General features: G+C 39.4%; 1 long non-coding RNA gene across 2 annotated transcripts in view; it reads right to left on the bottom strand.

Moving 5' to 3' along the window:
• Positions 1 to 18591, bottom strand: part of LOC308485786 — an 83041-nt gene extending 64450 nt beyond the window's left edge. For both annotated transcript variants that reach the window (XR_013990776.1, XR_013990777.1), the window contains exon 1: positions 18511 to 18591. This is a non-coding gene — a long non-coding RNA (uncharacterized lncRNA). The remainder of the gene's footprint in view (positions 1 to 18510) is intronic.
• Between the last annotated feature and the right edge of the window lie 3298 nt (positions 18592 to 21889).

Here is a 21889-nt window from a genome sequence, read left to right as displayed (position 1 = left end):
ATGCCCGTGAGTAGAACGGAAAATTGGATTAAGAAACTTTTTAATTTGGCACCGAAGCGGGAAGGTCTAAACAGGAAGTCCACCTTCCGCTTTTGTAAATAGATTGAAGCAAAGACATTGCAAGCTAGAGTCTGGAAAGTCGTTTGTAAAGGACTAAATTTCCATCAGTTAAAATCACTAAACCCCCCTTGGAAGCAGAAGAGGGGGGAATCTTTTTAGACTGTTTAAACCTGCAGAAGAGAGAGTAAAGAAAGATAAATTTCCACCGTCTTGATCCTGGGAGCGGGGTGTCAGAGACAGACACTTTGGGGAAGTTCATTGACTGTGGACAAAACGTTTTTGACAGATAGTTAAAAAAGAGAAACATATTGATTCCAATGTTCCCTTTTGCACTTAAAAGGAACAAAATATCTGGAAAACGAAAGGAACTTTGTCGCTAGATCTGCTTTTAAAAAGACAGATACAAATAGAAATTGTTTCCTCTAGAGGGAGCTTGTGAAACTGTTGCTGGAGTCGATCTGGGGAATTCTACAGCTGTAGAGATAAAAGATCGTGGGAACTAGACACCGACCTTGAACAAGAATGTGCCCAGAAGAAGCTTTAGTGCTTGCTTTTTGCAAGACAAGTGCTTTACTGGAACAGCTACATGAGAAGATGGATTTGATGACTGTTGCAGTTGGAAATTTTGGACAAACAGTGAATACTTATATAGAAACCACTCAGGAATCAATCCAGGAATGTGCTTTGACAGAGCAAGTGGTGAAGAAGATAAAGGAAGATGTAGTTGCTGAACCTCAAGTACCAGAAATGGAGAGAGCTGCGGCCTTGCAGGAACATAAGTTGCTGTCTTTGACGACTGAACCTGGAGAAAGTCAGATTTGGAGAGATGGAGTACTATTTGGTCTGGAGATGGGAAGTTGGATAGATCCCCCTATGCAGGGATGTTTTGACTTTTCGGATCTGGCTTTGGGCCAGGGGGAGTTCGGAGTTGTGGGGGCCCTTAATCTTGGAGGGTCTTTGAAACATGCCTTTAAATATCTTTTGGATTTCAGTGTCGACTATGGAGAATGGGCTGACTTGTCGAGAAGGGATAAAGATATTGTCAAGTTGGAGTCTCCCCGAGAGAAAGGAAGGAAATTAAGAATAAGATCAGCAGAAGATAAAGTGAAGTGCAGGTATAAACATGAAGAAGACCTGCAGAAGGGACATGGAAAAGACTTAAGAGCCTCGGATAGAAGGTCACCAGGTTGATGGACTAGATGGATGGAACAGAAAGGACTGACAAAACCCGAGACCAGGAAGAAGAGATGACGGATAAAGATTGGAAGAAAGTTTTAAAAATTCATTTAGAAAATCATTGTAAAATTAATGAGTATTAGAAAAATGTTGGAATGAAACTATTTGGCTTTAGTAGAAATGTTAAAAAGAATTATGTATAAATATGTTTTGTTAAAAAGAATTAGGTATAAATAAGATTTAAGTTTTAAGCTTTAGGGTTTTTTATGGTAAGATAAGGTTAAAATAGATTAAGGTAATTTAATGACAGAATATTGTGAAAGATGGAAAGGATTTGCTGAGATAATTAATAACTAGAATACAAAAAAGGGAGGTGTGAGGAGGTCGATGAAACAAGTTAATGAAAGATAAGGATTTGGGAATATTGGATTTGCTTTTAAATTTGTTGTTTATTTTTGCTTTTTTGATTCTGATGTATTGGGTGTTTTTTTTGTTTTTGTTTTTTACTTTTGTTTTTATTCACTTATATTGTTTAATCTCTTTTTTGTATACCTTTTTTCCTTTTCTTTTTTCTTGCTTTTTCCTTTCTCTTTCTGTAATTTTAAATTCTCAATAAATATCATTTTTTTAAAAAAATAGGATGACTTGAATGGTGGTCAGGGGTGTTGCAAGTGAAACCAGCCTCCACCCCTCCATCCTTTCCTCCCTCTTGTGTCTCTGCCTCTAGAGGCTTTGCAGCTGTTTGTTGCAGTGGCCCAAGTTACAAGCTCTCCAGGTGACTGGTACCTCTGGGCCAGCCAGGGAATGCTGGTTGCCAGGAGCTGGGGTCACCTTGGAGTAAGCAAGCAAGTGGGTGATGACTCCCAAGGAGAGGAGAGGGAAGAGGATGCTGAAGGAACCCTCCACAAGCGAGGATGTCCAAAAAGGGGTGAGGGACTGATGGCTTGGCAGGCAAGGGGTGACATAACTGAGCTCCTGAGACTCAGAGTTTGTTTCCTCACTAGAGAACCACAGAAATAATGTAGTTGGTCAAGGGAGCTGTAGACTCAAAAAGGCTGAAAACCTCTCTCCTAACACATTGTCACTGAAGGAAGCTAGAGAAGAACTTTAGCTGTCTATCTTTAATAAGAACCAGAAACCAACAGGAAATTCCTGATTACATTCAGATATGACCATGTGCATGGTCACCTAGCAAAAAGATTATATAATACACACATTATTTAACACCTACCTACATATATATCACATACAGATCTTACGTTTTGTATGATGGAGACTCTGAGCAGGGTTTTCCCAGAAGGCCTAAATTGTAGGGTTGCGCTCCTTACAGGAGAGGTGTTTTCTCTTATAACAAGGATTGTGATGCAATGGGACATTTATGCACTGAAGGCTGCAACCATAACCACACTTGTTAGGGAGGAACCCCCCCCCCCTTCCTTTCCAGTCAACTTTCTGTAGGATTGGACTGCTAGTTAATTATGTTTTGGCACCCAGGGGAGTAAATTGTGTTTTTAAGCGTATATTTGAAAACCTTCCATTCTAGTTCACTGTGATCTATTTGCAGACACCATTTCCTCAAGGAATCTATAAACTGAATACATGCAATGTTTTATGCTGTGACTCTCACAGACAACGGAGTTGCTTATCATTTTGAGTTACCGTTGAACATTAAAACATTATTTATCTTTTTGTTGCTGTTGAGGAAAATCAATGTGAATGCAGTGCCACAGTCCTATTTTTTATAAGTGCAGAAGTACTATGGAAGCTCCTTAGTGCTACATAAATATAATTATGAAAGGTGGAGTTTTCAGTTTTTCTTTCATTTTACCCACTAAAGGCTGCCTTTGTACAGTTCTTTCTAGATTCAGTGAGGTGCAATATGAGTGATAGATGATTGTCTGGGTATTTATTATTCAGTTAGAAGAATGTTAGGAAAGGAAAATATTTCCCACTTTTCAGGGTACCACAAACAGTAGTTTAAGGTAGTTAGGGAGAGAGGGGGAGGTTGTTGCAGAAAATCATTTTAGCCTGAATTTCTTATACCCATGCAGCCCTGAGCCTGCAATTTCACTGTGTGAAGAGATGCTCTGTGTGTCTGGGCTGTAACTCAATGGAGAACTCAAATTCAGGTTGCAGTTTCTGCCAAAATCTTTAAATGCTCGGATCAGAGCAATATGTAGGCAAAACATAGTTCAAAGGCACAGCAGGTGCTACGTATGTCTATGCAAGCAAATATGTTGAAATTAGTAATAATAATAATAATAATAATAATAATACCCCTCCCATCAGGCCAGGCCTCCCCAGCCACTCTGGGCAGCTTCCAACAGAATATTAAAAACACAATAAAACATCAAACATTAAAAGCTTCCCTAAACAGGGCTGCCTTCAGATGTCTTCTAAATGTCAGATAGTTGTTTATTTCCTTGACATCTGATGGGAGGGTGTTCCACAGGGCACACACCACTACCGAGAAGGCTCTTTGCCTGGTTCCCTATAACCTCACTTCTCGCAGGAAGGGAACTGCCAGAAGGCCCTCAGTGAAGGACCTCAGTGGCCGGGCTGAACGATGGGAGTGGACATGCTCCTTTAGGTATACTGAAACCCTTCAACCCTGTTATAAGGGAAAGGGATGTGCACAACTTATCACAGTGGGTGGTTCCAGTTCTTATACTGGGCAAGCAACTTAGCACTTCTCCCAGATGGGTTCACCATTCCCATCTCTGTGCTGGTGTCTCCTTGAGCTGCCTCCTCAGAGGTGGGCGGGACAGACAGGGTAACAACCCCACAACTGAAGAAGTGGAACTGCACATGGTTTCTGTTACTCTGGAGGTAGAGTTAGTGGCACAATAGGCAAAATGGATGAGCCAGAACCAGCCTCCAACAGCTCTGGAGACCAAGGCAGAGCTGTAGGGACTCATGGGGTGATGGAATTATTTGGGAGGAAGGGCAGGATATAAAATTTAATAAATAAATAAAATAAACTCATTTTCACCTCTCACTTTCATGGCTCAGCTCTTGATCACTGGCCAATGCCACCCTGGTAAAAGAAACCTGGTGAAGGCAGGTGGGATTTTCTGGTGGGATTTGTTCAGAACTATGCAGAAGCATAATTTAAATTAACCTTTTGACCAGTATTTCCAATGTATTTAAGAAACTGGCTAACGTAGTAACTTTTCTTTGGCATGTAGTGCCAGCACACATTGCTGGGTTTTTCCACCATCTACGTGTTGTCATGGATCTAAGGCTCATCAATACTCCTTCAATAAATTTTATTCAGATTCTGATAATGCAATTAGCTGAGGTTTAAGCAAAAAAAACAAGTTGCTCTGTTCAACAAGAGATAAATGTCAAGGCTTGTGTAGAGTTGCTTGGCAACAGAAAGCTTGTGTATGAGGGTAGTTCTTATGTGTCCAAGAGTTCCACATCGTTGCCATAACTATATTGTCTCAGTCTGCAGTTAGAAAGGCAAGGCTGTGAAAGGCAGGAGCAGTTAAAAGCTAGATGAGCACCTCATGTCTGCCAAGAGAAGCATAGAAGCACAATAATGTTGTGGTAAAACTGCAATGTTTTATTGCATTATACATATCACAAAAAACAACAGCAACTGCTCACTATTGATTATTAAAGGTAACTTACATAAAATGCAATAAAACAACGTAGTTAAGATAGACAATGAACAATCAAAACCAGAATACTTTCAGCAGCAAAACTAGTGATTCAGAGATGCCCATACACACACAGTCAGCCCTGGAAGTCATCCAAAATAGGAAGCTCTTGGAGCCTTTCTGGAATGCCACAAGGGCAGAGTTAGTCATTTGACCTTCTTAGGGAAGTTGTAGTAGTAAAATTATTGCTCCTAGCTATTGATGAATATGACTTCATATAACTCAATGACTTCATTCTGAACATGGGCAGATAAAACCATATTTAAATCAATGGGTCACTATCACTTGGGACAACCCAAGCAGAATGGAATGGACAATATCTAAAAGCTGCTGAAGGACCTAACAGAATAAACACAGAGATGTTTCACATCTATGGAAACATTTATAATCTGGGCCATTAACACTGCCTAAGTCAGTGTTGCAAGAGCAAAAGCAGGGATCATTCTGTTAATAATCTAAGGGTTAATTCTATTGACAGTCAGCTAATGAAGAGGGAGATGAAGATGTTGCCTAGCAACCAGCCAGCGTGACATGAACCTTGCTGAGGTAACTTGAACTCTCATGGGCTATGTTGTTGACTCCATGCTTTCAACAAGTCCTATAAGAAAGACAAACTCCCCAGTGTTTATTTCTGCTAATATTTTATACTGTCTTGTTCAGTTTCCCTCAGTAAAGCATTGTCAGTTTCTTTTCTCTGTAGACTCTGTCTGTGTTATTCACATCACCATGCTAACATTCAAAGCTCATATTGAAATGGTTCTAGGTTGACTGTGTCATCAAAAAAATCATTGAGGTTGTTCAACCTGCATGGTACCTATAAATATCACACCTTGGAAGGCAAGATATGAGAAAGAAAGAAAGACCTCTACTCCCTCATTCAGTGCTAAAGTCTCAGACAGAATAATTATGCCAAATATTCATTGAAAACCTGATATGTTGGATATCCTTTCCCTCTACCTCACCAGCCAAAAAGATCCTCAAACAAATGTTTTCTGCTGCAGGAGGGAGGGGTTCTGAACTATAGTGGTTAACTTTTGGTATGTATATGTAAAACTGCTGATTGCTATCTAACATTTTCAATCCAATGTCCTGCTTTTCCGTGATAACTGAGCACATGGAAAACTGGATGAGGGAAATACCGGTACATTGCATAGAACACTCTGGAAAATGTCGGCTATAATTTAAAAAACTGTTTTGCTTCTTTCCATCAGGCTTTGTCCATGCATGTGCAACAGGTATATGGAGTTATGCATGACTAGTTGTGCTTGCTATGTCAGAGAATGTGCGTTTTAATTCACATCAGAATGCCTATCAAAACATGCATCAATCAAGAGGAACGAAATCCTGGCATAAATCTACACTTGGATGAGCATCTAAGCTACTATTTTTCTACCTAACTTGTACAGCAGGTACTGATTATTTATACCCCCTGATGCGTAGTGACCTGGACAGAATCAGACATGTGAAAAGCTTGTGACAATTGTACCAGTGGAAAAAGATCCATGTTGAATATTGAACCTAGAAGAATACAGTGGCATTCATGCTTCAATCACCCCTGCTTCCTTAATTAGTACTTTTAGTGAACATGCCTCATGGTGGCAGAACTAATAACAGAATGAATATTTGGTTTTTTAAAATGTTTTCATATGCTATGGTAACTTACGGTGTTCTTTTTCATTCTCATATCTTGCCATGCAAATATGGTATGGAAAAGTTGACATTAATGCGTACAGGGAAAAATGATAAATTGGGCCAGTCTTACTACTCACTCATACAATGACAATCTCACATTTCATGCAAGTGTTTTTCCCCCTTGGAAAGAAAATGAAGAATTGTTGTTTGGAAACAAAGAGGTAAGGTGCCATTGAATAAAAGCTTACAAAGACCAAGCTGTCAGGTGATACCTGCAGTCAGCAGCATGACTATTTGACTTGAACATGGGGCCAAAGAGCACCAGGGAACACTAACTCATCCGAACATCATTCGTGGTCTTTGGGGCATAATTGTTTTTGTTGGTTACTGTGTATTTTTGTGTCTTTATATTGTAAACCACTTCGTGATCCGCGGATGAGGTGTGGTAGATAAATTTTATAAATAATAATAATTAGGCAAAGGGATATTTTAGCCTCTCTTGGCCAATCTTTGTGCAGCTCATCTAGCCCCACAGAGCTACTCCTTTTCCTGCTGCCCAGCTGTTAACTGAGCAAGGCCAGTGTTCTTTACTGGGTCACAGCCATGGGAAAAGTTAGAACTTCTATGCCTCATCAATCCTACTTTAGATAAGATTGCTATTAGACCTGAAGAATTTGAAGCAAATGATTCAGCAAAGGAAACACAGCCCAGAATAACTAAGGAGATAGTACAAGAATACTTGGCTAGTTTATATGTATTCAAGTCTCCAGGGCCAGATGAACTGCATCCAAGAGTATTAAAAGAACTGGCAGATGTGATCTCAGAACCACTGGCAGTCATCTTTGAGAATTCCTGGAGAACAGGCGAAGTCCCGGCAGACTGGAGGAGGGCAAATTTGTCCCTATTTTCAAAAAGGGGAAAAGAGAGGACCCAAATAATTACCGCCCAGTCAGTCTGACATCAATACCAGTGAAGATTCTGGAGCAGATCATTAAGCAAACAGTCTGTGAGCACCTAGAAAGGAATGCTGTGATCACCAATAGTCAGCATGGATTTCTGAAAAATAAGTCATGTCAGACTAACCTGATCTCGTTTTTTGACAGAATTACAAGCCTGGTAGATGAAGGGAACGCAGTGGATGTAGCCTACCTTGATTTCAGCAAGGCATTTGACAAGGTGCCCCATGATATTCTTGTAAAGAAGCTGGTAAAATGCGGTCTTGACTATGCTACCACTCAGTGGATTTGTAACTGGCTGACTGACCGAACGCAAAGGGTGCTCATCAATGGTTCCTCTTCATCCTGGAGAAGAGTGACTAGTGGGGTGCCACAGGGTTCTGTCTTGGGCCCGGTCTTATTCAACATCTTTATCAACGACTTGGATGATGGACTCAAGGGCATCCTGATCAAATTTGCAGATGACACCAAACTGGGAGGGGTGGCTAACACCCCAGAGGACAGGATCACACTTCAAAACGACCTTGACAGATTAGAGGACTGGGCCAAAACAAACAAGATGAATTTTAACAGGGAGAAATGTAAAGTATTGCACTTGGGCAAAAAAAATGAGAGGCACAAATACAAGATGGGTGACACCTGGCTTGAGAGCAGTACATGTGAAAAGGATCTAGGAGTCTTGGTTGACCACAAACTTGACATGAGCCAACAGTGTGACGCGGCAGCTAAAAAAGCCAATGCAATTCTGGGCTGCATCAATAGGAGTACAGCATCTAGATCAAGGGAAGTAATAGTGCCACTGTATTCTGCTCTGGTCAGACCTCACCTGGAGTACTGTGTCCAGTTCTGGGCACCACAGTTCAAGAAGGACACTGACAAACTGGAACGTGTCCAGAGGAGGGCAACCAAAATGGTCAAAGGCCTGGAAACGATGCCTTATGAGGAACGGCTAAGGGAGCTGGGCATGTTTAGCCTGGAGAAGAGGAGGTTAAGGGGTGATATGATAGCCATGTTCAAATATATAAAAGGATGTCACATAGAGGAGGGAGAAAGGTTGTTTTCTGCTGCTCCAGAGAAGCGGACACGGATCAATGGATCCAAACTACAAGAAAGAAGATTCCACCTAAACATTAGGAAGAACTTCCTGACAGTAAGAGCTGTTCAACAGTGGAATTTGCTGCCAAGGAGTGTGGTGGAGTCTCCTTCTTTGGAGGTCTTTAAGCAGAGGCTTGACAACCATATGTCAGGAGTGCTCTGATGGTGTTTCCTGCTTGGCAGGGGGTTGGACTCGATGGCCCTTGTGGTCTCTTCCAACTCTATGATTCTATGATTCTAGTAGCGTGCAGACAGTGATTTGTCAAGTATCATGATTACAAGGTTGTGCAGACCAGTAATCCCAGTGAAATGCATGTGTGTTTGCTGAATATGTGCGTGTTCATGGCCTTGACCATCACTGACCACAACCACTGACATGTAGTCCTCAACCACATACCCTCCAACATTTCTCCAATGAAAATAATGATAATAATACCCCACCCATCTGACTGGGTTGTCCCAACCACTCTGGGTGGCTTCCAACACATATAAAAACATAACAAAACATTAAACATTTTTTAAAAACTTCCTTATATAGATGTCTAAAGGTTGTATAGTTACTTATCTCCTTGACTCAGAGCTCACATAACTCCATACCCTTCAACATTTCTCCATAGGTCCATCCTAATGAGAAGCAGAACATTCTGGGAGCAAATCAGAAACTGGCTTCTGTAAATCCAGAACCATCCCTGGCAAATATAGGGACACCTGGAGGGTCTTCAACCATACACCCACCACTACATATGACCCTAGAGGGCAAAAATCTGTGCACCCATTTTTGAGCATTAAAAATCAGTTCCTTTTCAGATCTTTAAAAGTTGCAATTTTTCCCTATGATTACTATGTACATTTAAACAAGTATTTGTTTATGTGTTTTGTTTTTTAAAAAACCTAAAACATTGTTGTATAAGGGAAGCCCCTTATACATTCAATGACTACTGCTGATTCTGAACTACCTGCAAATTCTTCTATGTGACCTTTTAACTCTTGCCTGGGCAACAGGCCAGCTCTGTTCTTGTAACTCTCAGTAGTGACTCAGGGTTGCTGCTGCTCAATTTGCCTTCTTACTCTAGGCCTGACTGCCTCTTTCCCTCCAGCAACTCTGATTCTCCTGCACCAACTGAGTGCAACTGAGACCTTTGCCTCATCCAGCAGAAAGTCTGATTCCACTACCAAACTTCATAGAAGTAAAAATTTGATGCACAAGTAAGTCTATTTTTGGCAAAGTGCTCTGCATACCCAATATATTCCAAGCCAATATCCCTTGCAGAGTGAAAGGTCTTTTCTGAGTTCACAAAGATCACAGCAAAATCTTTACTGGGTTTAAGAGTAATGTATTTCATGCCAGATATTTCAAGAAAACTATTCCTGAGGGCAGAGCAACACACTGAAACCTGCTTGTTTTTCTTCCTCCTTTCATCAAGAGAATCCGCAACTGGAGGCAGGGATCAATTCTGGCTGTAGTATCAATAAGACATTAATTGATAAGCATGCAAGGTCAGATATAAATAATGCCTCTCTTAAATATCCACATAGACCTGCCATCCATTTAGAAGAGCATGATATTCTATTTACAATCAGCAGATTCTCATTGTGTAGTTCCTACCACAGCATTTAAACTGCAGACGAGGGGCTGTTTCTTTAAAACTAGCATTGTCAGGGAAGCAGTCTAGGCTAGATTTTCCCTGGTGTTCTAATTTTCTATTGGTGGAATTCAATGTAGTACTAAGGAGATCAGGGGGAAGAGAGGAAGGGAATAGCCCCATAGAGCAGGTGACTATCCTTGCCCTGACTTCTGCTAGCAGGGCAAGTTAACTGAATCCATCCGTGTATGTTGGAAGGGTTTGGGGATGCACTCGAAACATATGTGTCATGAGTCCTGAGGAATCATCCTGGAAGGACTGGTCAGATGAAGGTGAGAGGTGGGAAGATCTGCAATGAAGCCATCCCCACTCCACTCCTTTATAACAAGAGTCCAGGTTGGATCCACATCTCAGCTTGCTTAGACATTCTATGTGCCTGCTATAGCAGTGACCCTTGCATAGCTTATGTACCATACTGATCTGATTAAAGCTAGTAGCAGAAAACAATATTTGAGTCCTTCATCTAGAAAGCGCTAGGGCAATATGCATCCTTGCCAGCAGACTGATGTGATCCAGTCCTCTTACATAGAGGAGTCTGCTGGAGCCAGCCCAATATATTTCATTGCTTGAGGCAAAGGACCAGATACGAGTGCTTGTCCAACCTCCCATTACTTGCCCAGTTCTACATACAGGAGCTGCTCAGACTGGTAATTGAACCTTATTTCAACATTGGGGACAGGACAGTGCTGTGAGTCCTTCAGTTCCAACTGGTTTAGGGCTGGAAGGGACTGTTACTGTCAGATGAGTCAGAAGAGAGCACAGAGCACTCCACTGGCAGGGAGTGGGCTGAGAGGAAGGATGTTACCCCTACTCTGTTGCATTTAGAAGCCAGGGAAGGGAGGAAGCATGAGTGGCTCCGTCAAGCTGCTTGCACAGAGCAGAAGATTCCCTAGCAACAGGGGAAGATGTCAATCTGCCAGGAGGGGAGACTGGACAGCTGGGGGAGGCTGGACAGCTAGCACACACCTCCAAGCACACCAATCTCATGGGGAAAGAGAGAGCTCTTTTGAGTGTACCACGTCTTCCGTCTGAAGCTGATGGGAGGGACATGACCAGTTGTTGAGGCAACTTCACAACTTTAGTCTCTTTTTGGACCCACTGATATCATTCTTCACCTCTTAGTTGCACCATTTGCTATCTGTGCTCTTAGTCTGACCAAAATCACTGGAAGCATTGATTAAAGCTTTCTTTTTTACACACATGTAGGAGCATCTGACATTGCTTCTGAGATGGAAGCCAGGACCCATGTAACTGAGGGCACTAACTAGCTTTGTGGAGTGTAGGGCAGGTCACATGGAACATACAACTCTGTCTTCCAACACTTCCCTGCCACTCCCAAGGGATGCAACTAGGGTGGTGTCCTGTGCCCAGGGCACCTGATTCAAGAGGGTGTCAAATCATGATTAATGTTAAATGTTTCCATACTGTAATAGACCTATATATATTATTTACAAAAATAAAATGTATTCATTCTAATAATGTATTAGGTGACACTATTGGTAAGGGACTGCATGAAAAAATATAATGTGTAAAGTTACTGATAGAATAATTATGATTTTTTTAATGTTTCTCCTTTACATGCGATTGCACGTAATAATGTAATGTTACAATGTAATTAAAATAAATATGTTTGGGTTTTTTATCATGTTATTACAACTGTTGTTAATTTTTTATGTCACTACATACATGGTTGACTATGGGATGCATTTCATGTTGTTGGTCCTGGTGCCAAAATAGCCACTTCCAACCCTGCTGGCTCCCTATCTCCTAGCATTTGCTGCCTGGTGTGGCTGCTTCACACTGCCTAATGGTAGGCCCAGCAATGAATCTTCTGCATGTGTATATTGGCTGAGAAAAGAATAATAATAAAAAATCTACCTGGATGTACTAATTAGCTCTCTCTTTCTATGGACTCAGCCAGATGCTCAAATTGTGGTTCATGAGCTCCCTTCAAGTGGGCCATGGAAAGGTTGAAAAAAAGTCAAGAATATTTGTATTTGTTTCTGCATTTGATTAGTTTGCTTTCTGACTCTCGTGGTTGGCCCAGTTTTGACCAGAACTGGGTTATCAAACTAGCCAACAAGACTTGGAGCTGGGACCCACGATTTTATAATAAACTGCTAGTTCACTGTACTCATATTTCCTTTAAAAATGTACTAATGGTCTGTCTTAGGACCTATGATTTTATAATACAATGCTGATTTTGATGATGATGCCAGAGACAAAGAAAATAAACACTGTTAAAACATGAGCTTTGATTTGTTAAACTATTACTACTACTACTACTACTACTACTACTACTAAGTGGTTCACTGAAATCCTCAGAAACACTTTAGTGGAAGTACATGGTACATGGTACATGATACAATACATTTATGACAGGAAGGGACCAGCTTCTGTTCTCATTCTCGGCTTTTCCTGTGCCTAACTAGGTAACTACTGTGTTACAGTTTATCTTGTGCCCATCCAATTATACTTAGTTTAGATGTGAATAAATGGTTATTGACCAAATCAATAGCCTTAGCAATGCTATACTACATGTATAATGGCTGTAAAAAAAACCAGCAACTGTTGTTTCTTTAGCTACCAGAGAAGAATGGCTAGGCTAAATATCGAACTAAATTTGCCTCATTAGGTTATATTCAGATTAGAAGTGGATAGGAAAGGAAGTCCGTTTTTTAAAAAATGACTTCTTTTTTCCTCCCTCTATCTCAGATTAATTAGAATTTACCAGTAAAGGTACTTATTAAACATCACAATTAGGTTTTATAGCAACCATATTAAAGTTTATGAAGAAACTGAGCAGCTGTTCGTTTCAATTTGCAATATATGAAGACTTAAATTTGCTTTTGTCGTCAAAGTAAGAAAATGAAATGGAGCCATGTATATACTATTTTCTCATATAAGGAGCTCCTCGACTAGCATATTTGTATATCATATGAATTCCTATTATTTTTTGTATATATCCATATATCACACTACAGTCATATTCTGTATGTAGTAGTTCTAATGTTAGCATCAGGCTTTAAAGATTAACCAATCATACAAATTTGTTGATTCCACATAATCTATAGCATATCTGGGAATTGAGGCACATACAGTACCTGGCAAAACAGAAGACTGGAAATATAGCTGAAGAAATAGGGTGGTATTCAAACTATGTCATTGACATTGCAGACTCTGTAGTCTGGTTGATCTGATACCATTGGCCCTTAGCTTTCCTCTTGCCTGAAGGCATCAATCTCACCGTGATGGAACAGAATTTGGTGACCATACTAGGAAGCCAAAAAGAAGCAGACATCTTTCAGTTATCACATTGTACTTTTATTTTATCCCTCAGAATTTTGCGGTATTTAGAATGCCTTAAGTATCTCTTTCTCTCTCTCTCTCTCTTTCACACACACACACACACACACACACACACAAAAACCCCACATAATTGACTTGGGTTTGGAATCTGAGATTCTTAAACCAACTACAAGGGATTTTTATATCCAGGTTCAACTAGATTGACTTACTGAAGCAACAAGCAATCACTGAGGACTGTCTAACTGTAAAATAGAGTGGCACGTTTCCCATTTTGTTTTGAGTTTTCCATTGAGGTAAACTCGTTGTTTTAGGCATTTGAAGGCTAGGGTGATGGCAACTGGGGTGGAGATTAAACTTCTCCTTCTACCTTTCTTTACTCCTGCACCCCTCAATTTGCTGCAGAGGGTACCTCAACAGTCTGGAGAAGATTTGGGGGCATGGGAGAGGGGTTACAGGGGGAGAAGAGGATGGGGAAATCCTGTGTGTGCAAGCAGAAGTTTGTTGTGCAATATGACATCACTGGACGATACCCACAGGCACTTCCATTTTAGGAAAATGCAGGGTTCTTTTTTCATATTCTCAATGTGAAATAAGGCCAGAGAATTCCTAAAGCGCTTTCCATTAGTACTGTTCAAGCACTGTAATTTGGTCAAGCTAATGCTGATTTAATAGAAAATGAGATTATTTACAGATAGTTCTGAAATGTGGGCATGAGTGCAGATGTGCTGCTGTTGAGGAAAGGGAAGATTTGTCCATTTGCTATCAGATGTTTTAGAACGTTCATCTGATTTATTTATTTATTTATTTATTTATTGCATAATTGATTGGTTTTTTTAAAGAATACATTTCATGAAGTCCAGCTTAAGGACCTAGGCACTCTACATTTTGTAGTACATAACTGCTTTTTAAAAATAAAATAAAAACCCTCTAACCCCAGGCAATGGGTTAGAATACAGGAGTTATAAAAGAGCACCTTCAACAGAGCCATAAACAGGCACTTAGAACTCTGAAAGATCATATCATTTCCTAGTGGACAGAGTGCTTAACTCCATTAGTGCCACAGTCTGATTAAATCACACCACATCACATTTTAAAAGCGTTTCAGCCAATTAAGTCAGCCCCACAGTGCTCAATTCATCTCTGCTTTTTCGAAGGCCATAAAGATGTTGGAAACAAATTTATGATCTGGCCTATAAGTGAGATGACTTATTATAATACAGCTACGGTTAAAGCAGTTTTGTGAAAATAAGAAGGGATGGGAAATATTATCTCAAATCAAACTTTGGTATGGGGCTTTTTAAATTATTTTTTGTATTTGTAAGTAACAGCCACTGATTCAGAAAATCTTTAATTGCACTTTTCAGAGGGTTTTTCTCAGTGCAGCAAAAAATCAGAGAGCCGAGAAAATCAACTAGCTGGAACAGAGTGAGGAGTGGAAAAAAATAAGCTAAATTCATTTTCAACCACCTGACCCCCATCACGAAAATTTCTCCTTGTAACATTAATAGATCACCTCACTGGTAATACCACCAAGTAGCAGAGGAATGGATAAATATGATCTCTGATGTAAAATCCATCTGGATCCATCTTGCTAGCACATTTCAAAAAACATTTCAGATGATTAGGTTGTTCCATTCATTCCTACATATCTGGCATTGCACAGATGCTAAGAAAGGTACCAGGGAGAGTGCTGAAGGCTTTTAGCGATATCTGTATGATTCATCACGTGCACCTATGCAGCACAAAGTGTGCTATTTATCATCACATCCTTGACTGAAATGAAATATAGGGTCACTTACATTCAGCCCATGTCCAACCCAAAAAACAGCAGAGGGATGGAAGGGATTAAAAAACTGGCAATAGGAAATGTAAACTGTAAAATGAGGAAATCAGTGCGTACATGAAACAAGTACGTCTAACGTATGTGAACTTTGGTTACATATTTGAAACATAGCTCCTGACTCATGTGAAGAGATTATTTCAACCAATCACAAATACGTTCCTGACATAGCAGCAACAAAATTCTGAGGTCTTCTCACATCCATCTTTCCATATGCACCTCTTCATGTTCTCTCCATAATTTTCTCGTTTGCTTCTTGTATCAACACAAGCCCCGCTGTTAGTTTTGGATCATCCACCAAGAACCAGTGGTGGTCCCCTTGGTCTTTTGAAAGTATAGAGTCTCCATATTAACATATGGAGACTTTACAATTTATTCCATCGGACTGAATTGTCTATTGTCACATTTCCTGCATACGTCCATTTTAACTTTACGGCCTTTGGCACTACAGCCATACCTTTCTACATTTCTCATATACAATTATCAGTTTTTATATCTTTATATCTTTTAATGATATTCCCACAGTATGGACAGAGACCTCTGTGTGAGCAAGAGTAGACGAGAGCCTGCTCTTCTTTTTCTTCTTCGGGGAAGAAAAAGTACACATGACAAAGATCATAACGGGGGCTATCTCCATGGTAGAGAGGAAGTACTCACAAAGTTCCTCCACAATGTGATTTCAATACCACCTCCAGCTGACTGTATGAATGGGGGCCAAGAAACAAGGACTGTGCCCCATGTCTTTTGTATAAATTGAATAGAAACCTCCTGGTGCCCTTTTGACTCAGCAGGCGCTTCCGCTAATGGAAGATGAGGAGAAGCACCTCTAGCTGATTTCACTCTCCCTGCAACCACCAGGAGTTCCTGAAAACTGGCTCCAGACAGTTTGGAGCACCCTACACAAGGAAGTATGGAAGGGGCTGCAGGGGGAATTGCAAATTGGTCCAAATCTCCTGCCCTCCCCTTCTGTTAGCAGAGGCATTTGCTGAATCCATATCCTTTTTTGAGCATGAGGACACTATTTGGATTTTAACAATAATTAAGAGCAGTACATTTCCTGGCTATGCTTTAACTTGGTAATTAGCTGGGTTACTTGATGGGTGCTGTCAAGTCGTGGCCTGAAATCAAAAGAGCAAAGTGGCTTCCTGGAGCAAATTGAACTAACTTAGCAAAACAATAAATATGTGTATTGACAGGCAATGAGACGCTCCAGCCATTGTGGGGAAAGCAAAACTTTTCCATCCTGAACTCCGAGGATTAAAAATTCTGGCCTGAAAAGAAGTAGGAAACACACACACAGAGTACATTCCAATAAAAAAAAAATTTCCCCCTTAATCTAGATTTTCAAGATAGCCTTCAAAAGAGAACTATAAAACAAATATAAAACAGATCAAAAACATCACAAACAAAAGCAATCATCATATCAACAGTAAAAATACAAAAAGCATTAGATATAAAAGCAGTTAAAATCCTGGGCAATCTTTTTTAAAAAAAAAAATGTCTAAAACGTGGGTCTCCGGGCAACCCAGTCACGTGGTGGCTTATAAATAAAAGTAATTATTATTAAGAAAGCCTACAAAGCAGCAGGAATATTTAGAGAAGGACCTCCGGTGCCAGACTTAACAAACAGGTAGTTTACTTTCTTAAAAAGAAAAGAAAAGGAAGAAAAGCTAAAATTTTCAATGAATATTTCTCCTGCACAGACACCCTTGTGATGATGATGATGATGACATTAAAATATCCTGTTCTTCTTCAATAAAAGAGGAAAAATGGAGACCATATTGTATCAAAGGTCTCTTTTTTAGAGATGCCCTTGATTAGTCACCGGTGGTATGTGAGGCATTCTGATAGAACAGTACTCCATATATTATTAACCCAACCCAAATGTTATTAGCCCAAGTACATTCCATTTGAAATGCTTATTTTTCGGTTTAGATTTTCTTTAAAAGGTCTTTTTTTTTTTTGCACACTAAAAGTTATTCTGTTTCAGCAGTGGAGAGAAACCACATCATCATATTATCAGCTCTGCTGCAGAACTCGTCATATCTAGGCATAATAGCTAATACATAAATAACACATTTACTTTCTAGCCACAACCAAAGCTACAGAATTTCAAGGCAAAGGGCTGCTTTATCCTAGTTAGGGTGGGCAAGGCTTGAACAGGTCAATATTCTTATCCTGAACATTTTTACTCAGTAATGCACCTGGTGAAGTAGACTTTTTCCCTTCGAAAGGTTGCAGCCATAGTTGTTGGTCTTTAAGGCATCACAAAGCTCTTGATTGTTTCTATCAAGAAATCAGTATGAAATAATTGGACCTTGTGCATTAGTATTCTCATTTGTCATTGTTGCTGTCATATATATAAGCCTTTAAAAAGATCTTACTTGGAGGAACAGAAGTTGCACAATATACCAATGTAGTGTCTGAAGGTGCCTGGGTTCCTCTATTAGAATTATGAATTATAAAACCACTCTGCAGTTTTACCAGTTCTGTGGATTTTCAGTGATGGAGAATACTAGATTTGGACTACACTTTTCAGCCATCTGTCCTCTTTCTTTCTTTTCTATGACTCTTACACTCATTTTGTAAGTCATCAAATACACTTTGGGGTAAAAAGCATTATCAACCTTCCAGGACATTTCACATTGAATAAAGGAGAGATAGATTTGTCTTTTTTATTATTGATGGAGATACTGCCATCACAGATCCTTAACACTTCCTTAGAATGGATTTGTAGCTTTTGGTAAATTCCATTTAAAGAATAGACTAAAGCTGTTTATTTGTGTAGCTACATAATTCTATAATTCTAAAGGTTGTATCCAAAGCTACTTCTAGACCCAATGAAAGTAATGAATATAAGTAACTGAGGTCCATAAGTTCCAATGAATCTAGTCTGAGTAGGATGAAGTTTGGAAACAATCTATTACTTTTAATAATTATCTTTGTAATAAATCTACATACATGCATACCACTATTTCTTCTTAGAAAAGAGCAGAACAGCTAACACAGACCAATAACCAGATCTTTGCTTCTATACTACTCAACCATTAAGTGGTCACAGACCATTCACTAGTCACTTCTAGCAAAATAGATACTCCATTTATTTTGGGGGCAAAGAAAAAGCAGAAACTTACTTGTTAATTCAACATAATTAAAAATAGCTTCTCATCTTAGTCTCCATGGCCTCATAACAGTCACCTCACCAAGCTGTTGCTTTACTGGTTGACAGTGTCATTCACAGTCAACTGCTAGATGTACTTTTCCATTTCCCCATAAACATCTATGTGCCAAAATAAAATCACATACCAGCATGCATCTCACTGATGGCCTCACACTTTGACTTGAGCTGTCCTGAAGTGACAGGGGTAAGAGCACATACTGTTCTTAAGACCCTTCATGCAGGCATGTTCTGTCAGTCAATTCCAAAATAACATTCCGAATGGTCGTTACCTCCACAATTTCATATTCAGCAAAGTGTGGCACTGACCCCATTTTTTTTTTAGCTTTTCATTTATCTCTGGTGTGGTTAGCAAAGATACATAATTTTCATTTCTACTGGTATGGGCCACGAAGATATTTAATAGGCTTGACCACAAACAATTCACACCCACAACTAAGCAAGTTTGTAAAGAGAGGTATAAAACAATAAACTTGCAGCTATGAGGCTGGGACACTAGCACATTCATATTTCAAAATGTCACAGCTTCTTAGGCATGTGGTTTGGGCTCAGCAGTAATATTGATATGCCTGAATATTGTGGTGTTTTAGAAAAACATAGGTAGAGCCTTCACTGTTGTTTAAGCTTTCTCTCCAGATCTCAGAATTGTACTTAATTTCTTATTAAGTCAATAATTTCTATTACAGTGCAATATAATTTCAACTAAATTACTCACAAAAATAGGTTTTTACAAGAATGATAGGAACATGGAAATTTATTTCAAGATTGACAAAAGGAACTTAATCTGTCAAAAATGAAAAAAGAAATACCGGTAACAGCAACCCTTTCCAACTACAGTGGTACCTCGGGTTAAGTACTTAATTCATTCTGAAGGTCCATTCTTAACCTGAAACTGTTCTTAACCTGAAGCACCACTTTAGCTAATGGGGCCTCCTGCTGCCGCCGCACCGCCAGAGCCCAATTTCTGTTCTTATCCTGAAGCAAAGTTCTTAACCTGAAGCACTATTTCTGGGTTAGCGGAGTGTGTAACCTGAAGCATATGTAACCTGAAGCATATGTAACCCGAGGTACCACTGTATTTAAATGTAGGGGTTATCTTAAAGTCACTGCTTTTAAGGTAGCACTATTTCTTGCCTGTTGTAGTATATAGCATCTGACTAGCATAAGTATTCATGTAGTTCATTAAACTGGTATCAGTTTCTCTTACTTGGTACATTAATAATATTACCAGGTTGAAAAGAGAAGTAGGAGGAGGGCGAACACTGATCTTGAACCAAAAATGATTTCTTGATTCTTTTAAAAGTAGAAAAGGCAAAAGTTTATCCACATAGCAAAAGCATTATATTTCATAGGCAATATCTGCATTCTCATTTTATCAGAACCTGCTTCTTAGCATGTGCGTTTTCCTGGCTCCATCCGTGCTAGCTGATGAGTTGGATGGGATCTTGAAAGTCATTTCCCTGCTCAGGGCAGCCGCAGATGGACCCCCCCCCCAAAAAAAAATATCTCTGGTTATAATGGCACAATGCTTTTCATTCATATATGTATGACTCTTGTTTGTTGTTGTTGCATTCTAATGTGATAAACTTTGAAAATGTGCTACATTATTATTATGTTCTTATCCCACCTTTCCTCCAAGGTGCTCAAGGTGGGATACATGGGCTTTCCTCTCCTCTCAACAACTTTCTGAGGTAGGTTAGGCTAAGCAACAATGATTGGTCCAAGCTCTTCCTGCAGAATTACAGGTTCCCTGTTAACCCTGTTACACAGAAAACATGGGTTGACTGGGACTAAAAGCTCTCTCTCTGTGTATGCATGTGTGTAAGTGTGTGTAGATTGGTGGAAGAAAGTCTGTACAAGTAGAGGCCTTAGGAGCTCAAAAGGTCAAAGCAGGTATGGAAGAAGCATAGGAAGAAGGACAACTTGCAATCCAGCAGGATGAAGAATATCCAGCAAATATATTTCTTCATAGCCTGGGCACAAAATAGGCTAGAAATAGATCTGTACAGGACTTTTCCAGGACATTCTGCATTAGCTGATTATATTGATCCCAGTTACTAACATTGTCACAAACCTTTTCTCTCCTCACATAATGTTGGAATTTACAACCCAACAATGTCTGAAGTTATTGATACACCTAGACAGATGCACTTGTGTGATAAATCTCATTTGCCATGCACTGCAGTGTATTATTGGTTCCTATCCAGACTTTCTAGAGGGCATGATGTAAAACAATGCCGGCTTGCTTTGTCCTGATGCTAATGCATATAGAAACATTTTCAAACACGCTAAAAATGAATCATAGTCATGTATTCAATTGCAAAGTATTTATCATAAAATAACCCATGTTCTTGCTGGTTGAACTATTGCTTGTTCTTTGAATATTTGACTAATGCCATTTATTTATTTTTTACTAGAATTAAGAAAAGGTGCTAAATGATCCAAATATTGTTCCCATGAAGCCATGAGTCTATATTAGCAGTCTCGGTTTTCTCTTTCCAGTGTATTCTCATTTTAAAATATTTAATGACACTTGATAAATGTACAGTTGAGTCAAATATTCTACATAACCTAGATCCACTTTAAGAAAAGTTTCATCACTTACAAATTTGAACATTACAATTATACTTTATTAATCTCTTTGATTAAGATCGATCATTGCTCATTCAAGAATTATTGGAAATTTAAATCCTCATTGAAATGTCTAGACTTATAAGCTAGATCATACTTTATAGTCATATAAAAATTAGTAGTAATAGATCATGGTTGCCAGCTTAGAATCTTACTTCTGATATAGTAAAAATACTTTACTAATATTTGGGCAAGAAACAGGGAGATAATATGCTTATTTTAACACAGAGATAGATAGATAGATAATAGAGAGATGATAGAGACATAGAGAGATAGAGAGATAGAGAGATGATAGATATGGATAGATAGATAGATAGATAGATAGATAGATAGATAGATGAGATAGAGGTTAAGGACTGAAATTAAACAAGTGGCTGACTTCAACAAGAGGCTTTTATTTTAAGAATATGTTGATCTTAGCTATGTGAGTTTGGGCAACAACCACAGCTATTTTAAAGAACAAGTATTTATTTTCTCTACATATCTGCTTATAAAGCTATCCCAAAAGTTTTCAAACCCAGTAGACTCCTGTGTCAACTATTTAAGAGAGTTGTGCACATATAAGTGAAATATATGGAACTAGTTTGCAATATCTGCCTGTGATATACTGAATAGAGTGCTAGCCTTGATTATGTACAGCCCAGGTTATAGGGATGGGGGTGGCGCTGTGGTCTAAACCACTGAGCCTCTTGGGTTTGCCGACT

This window comes from Podarcis pityusensis (genome assembly GCF_964106645.2).
Source record: "Podarcis pityusensis genome assembly, chromosome: 9".
NCBI classification, from domain to species: domain Eukaryota; kingdom Metazoa; phylum Chordata; class Lepidosauria; order Squamata; family Lacertidae; genus Podarcis; species Podarcis pityusensis.
Note: the sequence above shows the minus strand (reverse complement) of the source record. Positions and strands in the feature narration are given on the sequence as shown.